This window comes from Pelophylax lessonae (genome assembly GCF_965119305.1).
Source record: "Pelophylax lessonae genome assembly, chromosome: 1".
NCBI lineage: Eukaryota > Metazoa > Chordata > Amphibia > Anura > Ranidae > Pelophylax > Pelophylax lessonae.
Genome location: NC_138768.1, coordinates 540,238,873 through 540,255,182, shown reverse-complemented (window position 1 = coordinate 540,255,182; position 16,310 = coordinate 540,238,873).

Below are 16,310 nucleotides of genomic sequence, written 5' to 3'. Positions count from 1 at the left end.
TTCACTGACAGCTGGGCAGTTTTGTAAAGGACTGACAACTTAGATGCCCATGTGGAAGTCCAATAAACAGATATTTCATGGAAAGGTGGTGTGGGGAGTCAAGGAAGTCTGGGACTACATCTGGAAGGAAGCTCACTCCTGCACCATAAATGTGGGCATGGGCCTCTGGTCCCAGACTCTGAGAACTATAACTGAGTGGTAGACAAAATTGCCATGGTGAATGCAGTTGTGCCAATTGATCCTGTCTTGATGAACTTGGCCAACTGGGCCAAGAAGCAATCTGGAAATTTGGGGTAGAAAGCAACATATCAATGGGCACCGCGGAGAAGATTGCCTATATCCATGGACATAATAAAGACTGTAATAGGGAATAGTGTTGGGCTTTATGTTCGAGTCAAACGTACGTTGGACTCGAACATCGGGTGTTTGTGTGTTCCCTGAACACACGAACACCAGGGGCGCTGGGTGGGCAGTTTGCCCGCCGACGAACATCCAATAATGCACTGTGAGATCGCAGTGCATTAAGTGCTTTTGATTGGCCAAAGCATGCACCTGACCTGTATGCTTTGGCCAATCACAGCACAATGTCCTGTCAGAGCCATGATTGGCCAAAGGCAGGGTGCCTTTAGCCAATCATGGCTCAGGGGCTAAGTCCACGCCCCACACTACCAAGGCTGCTTACACGGAAGCCCTGTGTAGTGTGTTCATGGAGATTAGGCAGGTAGTTAGTGGATTGTGTGTTCAGTCAGTTTAGTGCAGTGCTGTGCTGTGCTGATTCTTGTGTAACAAAAGTGTAGTAGTGCCACTGAAGTGTGTGAAGTGTTGGTGTAAACAACACGTCTGTGTCATCCCACTGATCCCAATTTTTTTTCATTGAGATATATATATATATATATATATACACACACACATACACATACATACATTTTTTTCTTGTCATTCTTTTTTTGCAGCATCAGGTTATGTTGCTGCACTATTAGTACTCCCCCTTCTGTGTCGCAGGTACTATTTCTTCTGCATCAGCAGGTTATTTATTTATTTTTATTTTTTTTTGTGGCGCAGCAGCACTAATAATATTTAGGCATAATTGCTGTCCCCCTTCTGCCTCACAGGTGTTATTCCTTCTGCATCAGCAGTGTGTTTTTTTTGTGGCGCAGCAGCACTAATAATATTTTGGGCATAAATGCTGTCCCCCCTTCTGCGTAGCAGGTGCTATTCCTTCTGCATTAGCAGTGGTTTTCTTTTTTTTGTTGCGCAGTAGCACTAATAATATCTAGGGCATGATTGTTGTCCCCCCTTCTGCGCTGCAGGTGCTATTCCTTCTGCGTCAGCCGTGTTTTTTTTTTTTTTTTTTTAAGTGTGCACACCCTCCTATAACTGGTGATGTGGCTGTGTTCAGAATTAAGCAATTACATTCAAACTCATGTTAAATAGGAGTCAGTACACCCCTGCCATCATTTAAAGTGCCTCTGATTGACCACTGACAGGCTGACACCCCCCACCCCTTCAAACTCTGCAGCAATGCTGGCAGCACTTATACGTCTATTTCTCAAAGAAAACTTCTGGCTATGACGCTGAGCACATACACTCAACTTCTTTGGTCTACCATGGAGAGGCCTGTTCTGAGTGAAACCCATGTTGGTAAATAGCTGTATGGTCTTGGCCACCATCCTGCAACTCAGTTTCAGGGTATTAGCAATCTTCTTTTAGCCTAGGCCATCTTTATGTAGAACAACATTTTTTTCAGATCCTCAGAGAGTTGTTTGCCATGAGGTGCCATGTTGAACTTCCAGTGACCAGTATGAGGGAGTGAGAGCGATAACACCAAATTTAACACACCTGCTCCATATTCACACCTGAGACCTTGTAACACTAACGAGTCATACAACACCGGGGAGGGAAAATTGCTAGTTGGGCGCAATTTGGGCATATTTCACTTAGGGGTGTACTCACTTGTGTTTCCAGCAGTTTAGACATTAATGGCTGTGTGTTGAGTTATTTTGAGGGGACAGCAAATTTACACTGTTATACAAGCTGTAAACTCACTACTTTACATTGTAGCAAAGTGTCATATATATATATATATATATATATATATATATATATATATATATATATATATATATATATATATATATATATATATATATATATATATATATATATATATATATATACATATATACATATACACACACACACATATATATACACAGTATATATAAAATTTACCAGCCATAAAAAGAAGATACCTGAAGACGCTTTGGCCTGATCTCCAGCAACTGCTTATAGAAACCTGGGTCCTCGTTGCTACGCAGATCATGAACCCACTCTAACCTGAGTTAAGGGATTTTTAAGAGTATTTCTAATGTTTGCAGTCCATCTTGCTTGTTCTAGCGGTCAGTCTTGTCCTGTATTCCTAATATTGTAATAGTTTTGTATGTACATCATTTTTGTTTAGTAAAACACATTTACATACTGCAGAGGTCTGAGCTTTCTTGCTTCTACTGCAAAGTAACCTTACTAGATAGACGCAAGCATTTGGGTCTGGTATGGTATTTAAGGAAAATCCCACACCAACATTTTTAAAAACCAAAAACCTTGGGGTCCCCCCCCCAAATCTATACCAGACTCTTTTTTACTGGTTGAACCAGATGGACTTGTGTCTTTTTCCAACCTATGTACCTTATCCGAGCATGCAGCCTGACAGGTCAGGAAAGGGGGGGACACGAGCAAGCGCCTCTCTCCTGAACCATACCAGGCCAGTTGCCCTCAACATGGGAGAATGCTTTGGGGTGGGGGGGGGGCTCTTCTCCCCCCACCCCATAGCACCTTGTCTCCTTGTTGATCGGGACAGGGACTTCTTCCCCACATCCCACACATGAGTATGGGTACCCCTACCTTTTTTGGTAGCACCAAAAAAGTATCAAAAAGAAATAAAAACACACAGTATTTGACAATTTCTTTATTTAAAATAAAAAACAATGTTCCCTGATGTAGATCCATCGTCAATCATGATGCCCGCCGCCACCAAAAAAAGAAAACAAAAACACCCCGCCCGCTACAAAGGCTATCCTCCGACTACCTGCGCCGCCATTTGACAGTTCTTATATATGTAAAGTATGGGGCCAACTGGTGACGTCACCTGGTGGCACCGCCCCATGTAATATCACCGATCGGTGCATGCTGGGTCGGTGATGTCACAAATTGGTGATGCCACCAGGTGATGTCGCCAGGTTGCCCTGCCCCTACCTATATAATAACTGTCAAACAGTGAAGCAGGTAGTTGGCAGTAAGCCTTCTTTAGTGGGGGGAACCTTTTTGTCCAGCAGGGGCGTCGGGCATCGTGATTGACGATGGATCTACGTTGGGGGGACATTGTTTTTTTAAATGAAAAGTGTATATAGGGTGCGCTGATATATAAATAGTGCTGCAACCAAAGATCCAATATTGGAATAATAGAAATGTAAATAGATAGTCTGGCGTGCTAAATAATGAAAAGTGGCACTCTAAATAATCAAAACACACAAAATAACAAAGAATAAACTAAAAGTGCACTCCAACGAATGTAACCATATAATTCATATGTGCTTTATCTTAATAAGTGAACCACTAATAGTGTACGATAATAAATGTGCAATAATCCCAAAATGGGTGTGCAAAAGTCCCATATATATTGCTTCAAAATATATTCCGAAATTCCTAATAATGGGAAGACAAAATATGAACAACTCCAAGTGATGAGATGAGATACAACATGTTAGGTGCTCCAAACGAAAACACGTGTCAAGTGCCTGTATCCAGTGTCCCACCACCTTAGGGATTTAATTCTTACCAGCAGGTAGAAGATTAAGGGCAGAAAAAACAGCCACCTCAAGAATACTGACTTCTTGTGCTGTGAGAGGTAATACACTGTTCCCACACCTCGTGATGGAGATATGTGAAGCCTCTTACCGGATGGATGAAATCAGAGGCTTTTGTCTGTCCCTTTAACAGGACTCCCTCCTCCCATCACAATGGGTCAATTCCTGGGTATAGTGCAGAGGATCCCTTTTAGCCTTAATGCTCCTTCCTGGTCTTTAATTCCCTCACACATAAGGAACAGAAGGATAGCCAATAGTGCATTATTCCAATGACTTTATACAAAAACAGTGCACCTCCGCCTCACTGGGCACTGGGCAATTTTCTTGCTACTTCTCCCCTTGTCTGATGTGAAACTCAGACTATATTTTGAAGCACTATATATGGGACTTTTGCACACCCGTTTTGGGATTCAATAATTTATTATCGTACACTATTAGTGGTTCACTTATTAAGATATAGCACATATGAATTATATGGTTACATTCGTTGGAGTGCACTTTTAGTTTATGCTTTGTTATTTTGTGTGTTTTGATTATTTAGTGCCACTTTTTATTATTGAGTGCACCAGACTATCTATTGACATTGTTTTTTTTTTTATTTTTAATAAAGAAATTGTCAAAAAAACTGTTCGGGATCTTGGGGCCTCTTTTGTTAGAGAGGGCTCTCAGATTCTGATATGCCCCCTGCCTGCAGACCCTCACAACCACAGCCCAGGGTTGTGGGGAAAAGGCCCTTGTCCCCATCTACATGGGGACAAGGTTCTTTGGGGTGGGAAGGCTGAGCCCCCCTACCCCAAAGCACCCTCCTATGTTGAGGGCATGTGGCCTGGTATGGTTCAGGAATGCTCGCTCATTCCCCCCCACCCCTCTTTCCTGGCCTGCCAAGCTGCATGCTCGGATAAAGGTCTGGTATAGATTTTGAGGGGGGACCCCACAGAATTTTTTTTTTTTTAGTTTTGGCTTGGGATTCCCTTAAAATCCAATCCAGAATTTAAAAATCTTAAAATCTTAAAAACCTTAAAATCCAGACCCAAAAGGGACTGTTATGGAATGGGGGGGGGGGGGGGGGGACTCCCAAGTTGATTTTTTTAAACATTTTTCAACTGCGGGCAATGTCAGCGGGGAAGCTTCCTGGCCCACTCCTTAACAACCAGCTATTCACTGTTCCCTGACTGAGCAAAGCTTTGCCCAATCAGGGCTTACAATGCACTGAGCAGCACATTGAGGGGCGCTCGGCGGCAATTCAGGTGTGCGCTGAATATGCTGGTCTGGAATGGTGATCTGGCCAGAAAAAGTGGCAGAGGGTTTAAGTTAATTTATTTAACACTAATAGGGGTGCTTACATTCATTACATGAGTGTTTTTTTTTTCACTTTTGCTAAATATTTATTGTAGAAGGAAAACTTTTTACTGTAACTGCTTAAAAAGTGTTATCTGAAGTTCAGTTAGTCAGGTCCATCTAAATCTGCTAGTATATCTAACACTACCCTCTCCCCAGATTGACAATGCTAATGTCCAAAGGTGTCTCCTTTTCTCTTCCATCCAGAGTGGAGACACCCTAAAACAGGAAGTGTTACTGGCCAGATCACCAAGTTAAAATAATGGAAAAAAGACAAAAAAATAAAGTTGATGCAGTCACTACATTTAAGAATTGTGAGCTGCAATATATTACATTTTTGTTTTTGGGTTTATTACCCCTAGTCTAAGTATACATGCAGGGCCATCTTTAACCACCAGGCCTATTTTTGACACTTTGGGCCGAATTCACTGTACCGCCATTTCGCTATCGCCGGGATTTTGGCGCACTGGCGAACTTTAACGTATAAAATTGGTATTCACTGTACCGCCGGCGGACAATAATGTCTAATGTTAGATTCACTAAGATGCTACAACGTCAGGGCGAGACTTAAAAACAGTTCAGCTAAAAGCTTGACTACTTTTTTCTAAAACATTGTTTAGTACCCCAAAAAAGCCCAAATCACTCTGGAAGATGTGGGAGATCATTTGGACATAAATGGCTTTTTAAACTGTGTCAAAAACTGACATATAAAGAGAGATTTCTTCAAAAGTGTCAAAATAGCTCCTGAAGTCCCGAGCTGCAAGAAGGCTCATGTGCGCATGTGCAACGCCAACTGGGCTCAAAAATTTACGTTTTGCAAAACGTTAGCATGCGGTATAATGAATTCCAATGTAAAGTCCGCCGTATCGCCCATGTAAAATGGAATGAACTGTCGAATTTGAAAAACATGCAGGTTGTCACTGCACACAATTCATACTTCTAGCAAGTGATTCATTAGTAAACACCATCACATTACAAAGTTTTTTATGGCTTTCCTGCTCAATCATTTTTCACTTGAACAATCTTATATATAGCTTCTATATAGAACCCCAACATTATATAGGGTATCCCACAAAAAATGTATTCAGTAAATACGAATGGCCAAGCTTTTGCATTCTAAAACAGATTTTACTGCAGCTGCATCCCCTACCTGGATATTTAGCCAAATTTGGCTAAATATATCTAGAATTTTTTGTGCTTTGTTTTTTTTTTGGGAATTTCTTTCTATGAAGAGTTTGGTGATACACATGCCTATGTCCTAGACAATTTCAAAAGTATTGATGATAACATTTTGAGGGTTCGAGACCTCCAATAGTTGCCCATAGAGAGAGCTCATTCTCGATTTGAACCCACAAACATAGGGCAGGAAGGCAGACTCCCTAATCATTGTGCTATTTCTCAGTCCATTAATCACCAAATCTATTAAGGATGTGTATGAGTGATGGGCATGATTTTTGGCTTATGTTCAATCTTCATTGAAACACCAACCTGAACCCCCAAAGAAATGCCCCCCAAATCATAAAATAAAAAAATAAAAAATAATAATATTATATATATATATATATATATATATATATAAATAAAAAACAAAAAATAAATTGTGAGTGTATATATATATATATATATATATATTTAAAACATATACAAACAAGTTACGTATTGGTAATAGATTTTAGAAGATGTCTATAGAAACACAAATGGATTCACCCTTTTCATGGCTTCAATCTTTTCAACATTATATTCACTAAAAAAATATAATGAAATTAGGTATAAATAAATAGATAAATAGATACATACATCAACACTGCAAGCTCTGGTGGTCGACTTGTTTGGCTGAGATTCACCATCATAAGATGGATGTGCACACTGCAAAGACAGCAGCTAATTTGTTCACCTGCGATGGAATGAGTGACTTAGAAAACCTGGCCTGTTCAGGTCTCTAAAGGATTGCATTGGATAAACAAGCCAAAAAGGCAGGACATGAGTCTGTGTTCACTTGATACTGATGTGATAACACTGTGAGTCGCCTGCGTGTTAATGGATCACATTCACAGCACAGGCAGCTCACACTGGCATATGTGAATCCATGGGGGTGTCAATTGCAAGTTACCAACACCCCCACATCAGATCACAGTGGGATTTGACAGGTCGCACATGAATCGGATGGCACTGCTGTGAACCACTATGCGATCCAATTCTGCTGTGGACCACAAAAAGGATCCTGTGTGATTTCACTGATTGTGTTGCAAATTAAGCCACACAAACTGTATGGCTGGATTTGCACCACACAGACATCGCATGTGATTTTAGGAGCATTGTGCTCCAAATCACATCCAATGTTTGTCATAGCAGGAGTGTGAGCCGACACTAATAGCTGCTCCAAAGTCGCACCCAAGTAGTGGAGTAACTTTTTAAGACGGTGCAGTAACTTGAGTCACTCTGCTTAGAAGGGTTCCATTGCACACAATGGAGCGTGACTTGTCAGGCGACTAAGTCATCAGACAAGTCACCCCAGTTCTTGCCAAACCAATCTATAAACCTTCTATGATGAAGTGAGCTGCCATCTAGATAAAGGTAAGCCTGTGGATGTGGTGTACCTGGACTTCGCAAAGGCCTTTGACACCGTTCCCCACAAACGCTTACTGTTCAAATTAAGGAAGGTAGGTATGGACCATAAGGTGAGTACCTGGATAGAGAACTGGCTCCAGGGGAGGTTGCAAAGGGTGGTGATTAATGGGGAGTACTCAGATTGGGCGGGTGTGGAAAGCGGGGTCCCCCAGGGTTCTGTCCTCGGGCCAATCCTGTTTAATTTATTCATAAATGATCTAGAGGAGGGGATATCAAGTAAAATCTCAGTATTTACGGATGATACTAAACTAAGCAGGCCAACCAGAAAGCAAGCTACTCACTAGGGGGGAACCTCTGGGTGAGTCTAGGATGGAAAAGGACCTGGGGGTATTGGTAGACAACAGGCTTGGCAGTGGCATGCAATGCCAAGCCGCTGCAAGCAAAGCCAACAGAATACTGGGATGTATAAAAAAGGGGATTCACTGCAGAAATAAAAAGATTATTCTCCCTCTCTACAAGACTCTAGTCCGGTCACATCTGGAGTATGCTGTCCAGTTCTGGGCACCGGTCCTCAGGAAGGATGTGCTGGAACTGGAGAAAGTCCAGAGAAGGGCAACAAAAAATTAGGGGAATGGAGGGCAACAGCTATGAGGAAAGACTACAAGCACTGAACTTATTCTCTCTGGAGAAGAGACGATTGAGGGGGGATATGATATCAATGTACAAATATTGTACTGGCAACCCTAGCATATGGAAAAACCTATTCAGAGAAAGGAAATACAATAAGACACGTGGCCACTCACTAAAACTAGAGGAAAGGCGGTTTAACCTTAAAATACGCAGGGGGTTCTTCACTGTGAGAGCAGTAAGGATGTGGAATTCTCTTCCGCAAACAGTGGTATCAGCAGGGAGCATTGATAGTTTCAAAAAACTATTAGATGGGCACCTTAAAGACCACAACATAGAGGGTATACAATGTACGGTTAAAAGCAAACACACACACACATCATAGGTTGAACTGAATGGACTGGTGTCTTTTTTCAACCTCACTAACTATGTAACTATGTAACAGTGTGAAAAGGGTGTCAAGACATCATTAGTTTTACCAATAATGTATGTTTGTTTGTGTCGAGACTTCGATGTTAGCTTTAACATGCGAGTCCAAAAATTGCATTGGTACAGATAGGAAGATGGGTAAAGAGTGACTTTAGCATGTACATGATAAAACACCCCAAAAATAAAACATCTTTCAAACACCATGACACCAACAATAGAGATGGTGCCCTTTGTTGCTTGTCTAGCTTTTAGGAAGTAATAAATAGGCTACAAGTTGTGGTCAGGTAATGTCAGGGATCCCCCCTAACCAAAAATCTCTAGGCGACCTGTCATCAATAACCTAAAGAAGCGTGTCCATATCTTGATAGGGACATGGGCATTCTTCCCCGGAAGGCCCCTAAAGGGTTTCCTCATCTCTGTGTCCATGAGACTTTGGGATGTCGTAATTACTCCTTTAAAAAGTGTGTTCACATATCATAGGCCCTCACCATTTCGAATGCCCCTCCCTCCTGTGAATGAGTATGGATTGTGTTAAGTAACACTTAACTAAAGTACTTATTAGACTTTTGTTTGTGGGGGGTGGGGACAGGATCTGGGTGTCTGATTTTAAATGGGGCTTCAGCCTATGTGAAAACTAAAAACAGCCCGCTCCCCCCCCCCCCCTCCCCAAACACTGGCCAGGGTGATGTGCATAAGCCTCCACATGTTGTTATGATACTTTGAGGTGGGTATTGAAGGGACAATTGACACAATGCCAACATCATGTTGAGGTAATCACGAGTGTGGGTGAACCTATAGCATGGAGATAGATTTGGACAGAGATGTATATGTATCACCAGAAAAGGGATTCATTGTTCTCCAATATCAAAAAGTGGATATAGCATGTTTTCTGATGAATTCACATTTTTTTACATAGTTTGACTCAAACATACATTGCTGTTTCCACAGGTCTTCCCCCTCCTGGGTTATGATAACATCAACACCCACATTCACACCAAACACACCATGCTGTGTCGTCTCTGGATGAGGCTGCGGCGGAGATTTCGTATCCGTGCCACGTTTGTGGATCTTCAGCGCTCTTGGAGCGATGCGAAGCGTCGCACTCCAAGAGTCCAAGAGTGCTGAGAAAGGCTGCGGAACAAATCTCTGGTAAGTAAAGATGTGGATTACATGTGTCCAGATCTGTAATGTTTTTTGTGGGCGGGCCTGTGTTAAGGTATGCCACAATCCCCCCCCCCCCGCTCCCTTTGCCCCCTCCATCAAGTGTCTCTCCACCACCTTTTGAACTACTATTAAAATTTGTCTTTAAATTGTTTCAATTTGTTATCTTCTGGTTCTAGTCACAGCGGACGGACGCGAACCAGTGGTGTGTTTGGTGAAGAAGAGGAGGAGGAGGACAGCCACACTACAATATGTGGTCCCTGGGAGCGAGCCGGTAGAGCGTCTCCTTAATGTTGATCGTAAGAAGAACCATTGTAATTTTATAAATGTTAATTATAAAGGGTTTGGGGGTTAGTGATCAGGACAAATAATGTTTGTGCTTTTTTAGAAAGCTACTTATTTATATGTAGTTATCTAACACTTCAGGCTGAACTGTTTTGGAGCAACATGGTAACAGCAAACTTCTCAGGAGTGGAGGTGTATCAGCAATGTAGACAAATTATATTAATTTTATGACACTCTAAAAGTGTGTAGATGTTTCCATGGATCATTTGCTAGTTGTTATAAAAAAAGACTTTACATGGTCAATGTGTAAAATCAAGGCCAGATTAACAAACTTTATGATCCGCTTGCTGTAACTCTGACTAAAGTGACTGCAGAGTGAACACATGATATTGGGGGGATGTGACCCATTGGGAATGGATACTGACCTCCTGTTTCTAAACATGGTCAATGCAGCTCATTGATGTAATTGCTCTTGTATGTCCAGAATTGTAGGGGCATGGAGTATGGTGCTAGCATGTTGAGAGGTTGCTGCCTATTTGTGTCCTCAAATAGTGTGTAACTTGGGATGTTGTTTTTAGAAACAAGCGACGAGGAGCTGGAGGCTCAGCCTTCTCAGGCCCACTGTAAGTAATGTGGCTGTGCTGGTGTGTTGTGTGTTTGGTCTAACTTTGAGAAATGCATTTTTGGTTGTTTTGTTCTCTTTTGTGGTTGATGTAGCTTCAGCGAGAGCTGAGGAGCATGGTTTGGAGGAGGAGGCAGGCCCAAGTCATGTGGCCCAGGGGCAGGAGGGCCAGGACCATGTGGCCCATGAGGAGGGGCAGGCCCAAGTCATGTGGCCCAGGGGCAGGAGGGCCAGGACCATGTGGCCCATGAGGAGGAGGGTGGCCAGGACGAGGCAGCATTGGCCCAGAGTGATGAGGAGGAGGACAAAAGCTGCCCTCAAATGGGAAGTAAGTACTCTACATGTGTTTGTGTCTTCAATGGGTCCTTGTAATTATAAGGGCTGGAATGTATATTTTTTTCTTTGGGGTTATGTAGCAGCTGACATTGATGATGTTTGTTGTGGAGGACTGGGGAAGAGGGGCCGTTGCTTACCCAGTCCACTGTAACTACTACCTTCAATGTTTAGGGACTACTTTCTGTGTGCGTTTAGAAAATAGCTGTTAAATGATTGTATTCTTGTCTTTGTGTTTCTAGGATCTGAAACATCAGCAACCCATGCAGGGTCTCCCCAATTGTCCCCCACTCCAGGGGTGGAGGATAATACTCCAACAGTGTTGGCTGGCTCCCCTGAACCACACTGTAAGTACATTGAATGTGATTCTCACATGTATTGTGTGTGCTAGGGTGATGTGTATCTGTGCTAATCTAAGTTGTAGGCAAAGCAAGTGCAGTTTAGCTACATGTGACAGGAAGGTTGATTATGATTTTGACATGGAGGATTGGGAAGGTCAAGGATGGAGGATATACCATGAGGGTCGATGTAAGGGTGGGCATTTTTGGGTTTGGTGAGCTTCTAAGACTGACCAATATTTGCAAGGTCATATTGCACAACACTGTCAGGGTGGAAACACTATTGCTTAACTTTCACGTTTGGAAGGTGGTATTGGGGAGCATTACTGGACATGTTAGTCTTTCTTTGCTTTCTGAAGCCACCCTCCTCTAACTTTGTGTTAGTTTCCCTACAAAGGACATGGCGTTCTTTGGACTTCTAATTTCTTTGGGGCCATGTTAATTTAATCTTGTCCTGATTTCTTCAACACTTAAAATGTGTGTGGCTTGGCTTGAACATTGTGTATGTTTCAGAACATGTCAAAAATGCTCAACCCCCGGGAACGTCCCAAATTCTAGTTCACATTTTTGGCTTTTTTTTTTACAAATTCTCATGACCAAAGGCCATCTGGCTCTGAAGCCCAACAAAACATTGTTGAGGGTAAGTAATGTATGCTTTTGCTGTAATGTGTCTACTTAGTAAGTGGAGAAATGCTACATGTGTATGTCCCAGATCAGGCTTCAAGTAGTTATTAAGTCAGCAGGTTGTTTATGTGAATGATAGATAAATATAGTGTAACCGCGCTAAATCCAAAAAACAAAAACTTATAGCTGCAACTTAAATGCGACAAACATCCCAAATAGTATATAATAAAGAAGCTGCGCTAAATGAAATTCCAAAAGTGACGTTTTTAGAAAAGGTCCTTATAAAGTCCCATACACCAATAGATAAGGTGAAAAATGTGAATAAAGTCCAAAATATGTCCAGGGAATGACTCCTCTGAAATAGAATGGGTTATATACTGCTTACCAAAGATAGCAGATATGTTCGCCAGGTAAAGAATGATGATTCTCCAAATTAAAGGCAAATCCTCAAAACCCCCCTCAGGACGATATCCAGAATCACAGGCATTACATCAAACTCCCCAGGCTCCAATAACGTGCACATAAAAGCAATAATTTTCATAGCGTGATACTGTATAAACTTATGCACTAGGAATATACCCCTCGTGTAAATAAATGTAAAGGCGCTTATCGTTTTGCTTTCTTGTAAGTGCAACCTTTATTTTTGGCAATAAAATTTGTTGTGGTTTTACACTATGGAGCTTTTCCTTTTCTGCATGTAATTAATCCATATATGCGGGATATCCTTGGAAATGCTCTTTTCTGATTGGGATTGATTCTACCCGAGGGGCACCAGTATCAGCTGTATTTCGTGTCCTGGTTGATATCTGCGGTACTTTAATATTCATTCTGGTAAGCAGTAGTATATGTCGGTGATGGTTACACTCACGGATTGAGTTTATCGCATGGAATTTATGATGTTACACTGCCTTTTTTTCGATATGCTATCACTATTCTATTTCTGGTAAGCAGATTCTGATGTCGGTGGTGGTTCTCTACTATTTAGCACCTTCTTCACATTTATTTACATGGGTGGTGCAGGAGGCTTGCTCATTGAGGGGTGTGACATTTTGAAGGGAATGTGAAGTGCTGGGAGTGGCTACAGGAGAAATTGTCCCCTCCCCAGCTGCCTGCCCAGTGGCCAACACTGGCGTCCCCCTCCCACTAACACAACCTGCAGTGGCAGGCAATTGTGCTGGTTGGGAGGGCTCTGCCAATGGGGCATCTTCAGCTCCAAACAGGCGTTGGCGGCTGTCTAGCACCTGAGTGTCGACACTTTGCCGATCCCGTGGATGCTGGCCTGAAAAGACGAACAAGCAGTCACGCACATCCTGTTGAACCCGTATCAAAGCCACCTGATTCCTGGCCAACATTGATACAGATTCCTGTATGAGCCCGAGCAACCGTACACACTCGCTAGATTCAGCAGCAGGCCTCCTTGGGTCATTTTGGAGCTGATAATCAGCAAGCAGCACCTCGGCCACATCCTGCAGAGATGGACGAGGTGGGGTAGGTGACAATCCCGCTGCATCCAATGCTGGCTGAAATAAGAAGAAAATGACAAACCATCTTTATAAACCATCATTCAAAAAGAGTTAAGATTAGTTAGACAGCGTAAACACCCCAAGCAGAACTTAGAACAGTTGGATGTGCTTCTAATAAGTACTTGCTCATTGTAATGTTATCCAAGCTAGCAACACTTCTGATAATGGGTACACATTATGGTTTGGTTCCTAATATTACAATGGCAGAACAGTTTCTACATTAACCAGTTCCAAACTAGCCCTGGTCTGGTAGCTTAATTCTTGGTTTTGAAAGTCTTTTACTACACCACTGACTTGCAACATTTAAGTAACTTGTCTAAAATATGGCCAAAAAAATGCTACATGACACCCCAAAAAAAATACACACATGAAGTTTGACATGGAAAATCAAAGACTGCCAGGACTTTAAAGGTCCTGGATGTTTTTGAACCTTTTGGGGCCAGAGAAATTATAAAATTATTCCCTGATGTTCAGGATCAAATTCTTGTGCCGCTGGTGCAGCCTCAGAATGTCCCTGCACAAATTTCACGCAGACAATGTAAGCCACATCTATCCAAAAAAACGTACTAACATTTAAATGGAACATTTCCACCTTGTTCCTTTAGATCACATACCCCAGCATCGGATGCAGAATCCTCGCCAGCTCCTGGTCCAACTCCAGCTGCTCCTTCAACAGGGGCCTGATGTTCTTTAAAAAAGAGCAAGAAAAGGCTTAGGAAATAACCTCAGGCAGTAAGGATTTGGGGCCAATTTCAATCCTAGCTTCATGAATTAAGCATTGAGGCCAAACATTCAAAAGTGTTTCCCTGGGCTCATAGGACACTTGCTAGCACCCTCCCAAAGGCTAAGAAGGCATGGTCATAATACAAAATAGGCCACCCATGAATGATGACAACGGTGTTTTGAAGGGTAGACATATTAAGGCCAACATTGTTTCTAAAGAAATGACATTTGCTTCAACTGGGTTACCAATAACATTCAAAAAATACACATTAGCAATACATACCAACACCTTCCTCCAGGCCTTGCTGCACTGGGGGTGTTTCCTGCCGCTGCTGATGCTCTTCTGTCAAGAGGACATAGCAATATGAGCTCTCATTTTTAAAGGAGAGTCTAGTCTTCTAAATTGTTTAGCACAAGACGATTTGGGAACTACCAGGAGGAGGGTCAACATTGACGTCAGCAGCCATGAGTCCGTTTGGGTCGCCGAGCTGCATGGGCTGCGGAGGGGCTGAGATCCGTGCTGCAGGTAAACAAATTGGGGGTGTTTGAAAAAGAAATAAAAAAATTGAAGGCCAAGTATAAAAGTCTATTCATGTCACACATAGGATAGTAGTTACTAATTTCACAACAACTCACACAATTTACATCTAAGTTAGTAACATACCTCTGTGCAAAGCATCCGTATCAACGCCCTACCTGGAATGGATGGTGTCGGGGCCAAGGATGTTAAGAAATGGCACCTCATAATCCCAGAGAGAACGTTCCGCACGTGGATCCAGCCGACCTTGGCAGTCATAAAGGCCCTCCGCAGCTCATGCACGCAGCTTCTTCCGAACGGACCCACGGATGTCGTTGACCCTCTTCCGCACACTTTGTGCATTGCGGCGTACACTACCACCCAGTGCATTTATGGCATCCCGTTTTTCCTCCCACAGGCGTACCCTCTCAGTGCTTGCGGTCGCCTGAGCCCTGGTCCCTTGTAGGCGATCATATCGAGCCATATAAGCCTGGACCAGGACCTGGCTCTGCTCGCGGTCGAAATGGGGAAGCCGGGGGGCTGAGGACACGCTGCCTCTCCTCCTCGAAGTTCCCTCTCCAGGACTGGGAGGAGAAGCAGCTTGTCCACTTGGTGTGGTAACACCACCCCCGGCTTTCTCCTCCGGGATGGAGACGGTGGACTCCCTTCTGGATACAGCTGGAGCCTCCCTCACACCCGAGCCAGACAATCTGCCCTCCCTGGCCACCCTACCTGCTACCCTTATATTCCTCCTCCTCCTTGTACCTGGGGGTGGAGCCATGGGAGAACGAGGTGGGCAGGTAGTCTGGCTGTCCAGCAGCAGCAAATAGCCTCAAGGCCACAATCTGCAACAAAAAAAGAGAAAAAAGAAAAGAGAAAAAACCATGAGTTCGCAGAATACGAAATACTACAGTATAATTAGTGAACAATTAGAGAACACACTTACCAAAGCTAGCCACTGATTGATTTCCAAGCCGCGTTGGTGGTGGTGGTGGTGGTAAAGCCAAAAGGAGGCTGCAAAGAAAAAACAAACATGAGAAAATGCATAAGCAAGGCCACTACACGTGGGCCCAACAAACACTTACCAAAGGTCACACAGCAGTGGCGTGGGTGGTGGTGTTGGTGGTGGTGTTGGTGGTGGTGGTAAAGCCAAAAGGAGGCTGCAAAGAAAAAACATACATGAGAAAACGCATCTGCAAGGCCACTGCACGTGGGCCCAACAAACACTTACCAAAGGTCACGCAGCAGTGGCGTGGGTGGTGGTGTTGGTTTTTGTGGTGGTGGTGGTGGCGGTGGTAAAGCCAAAAGGAGGCTGCAAAGAAAAAACAAACATGAGGAAATGCATAAGCAAGGCCACTG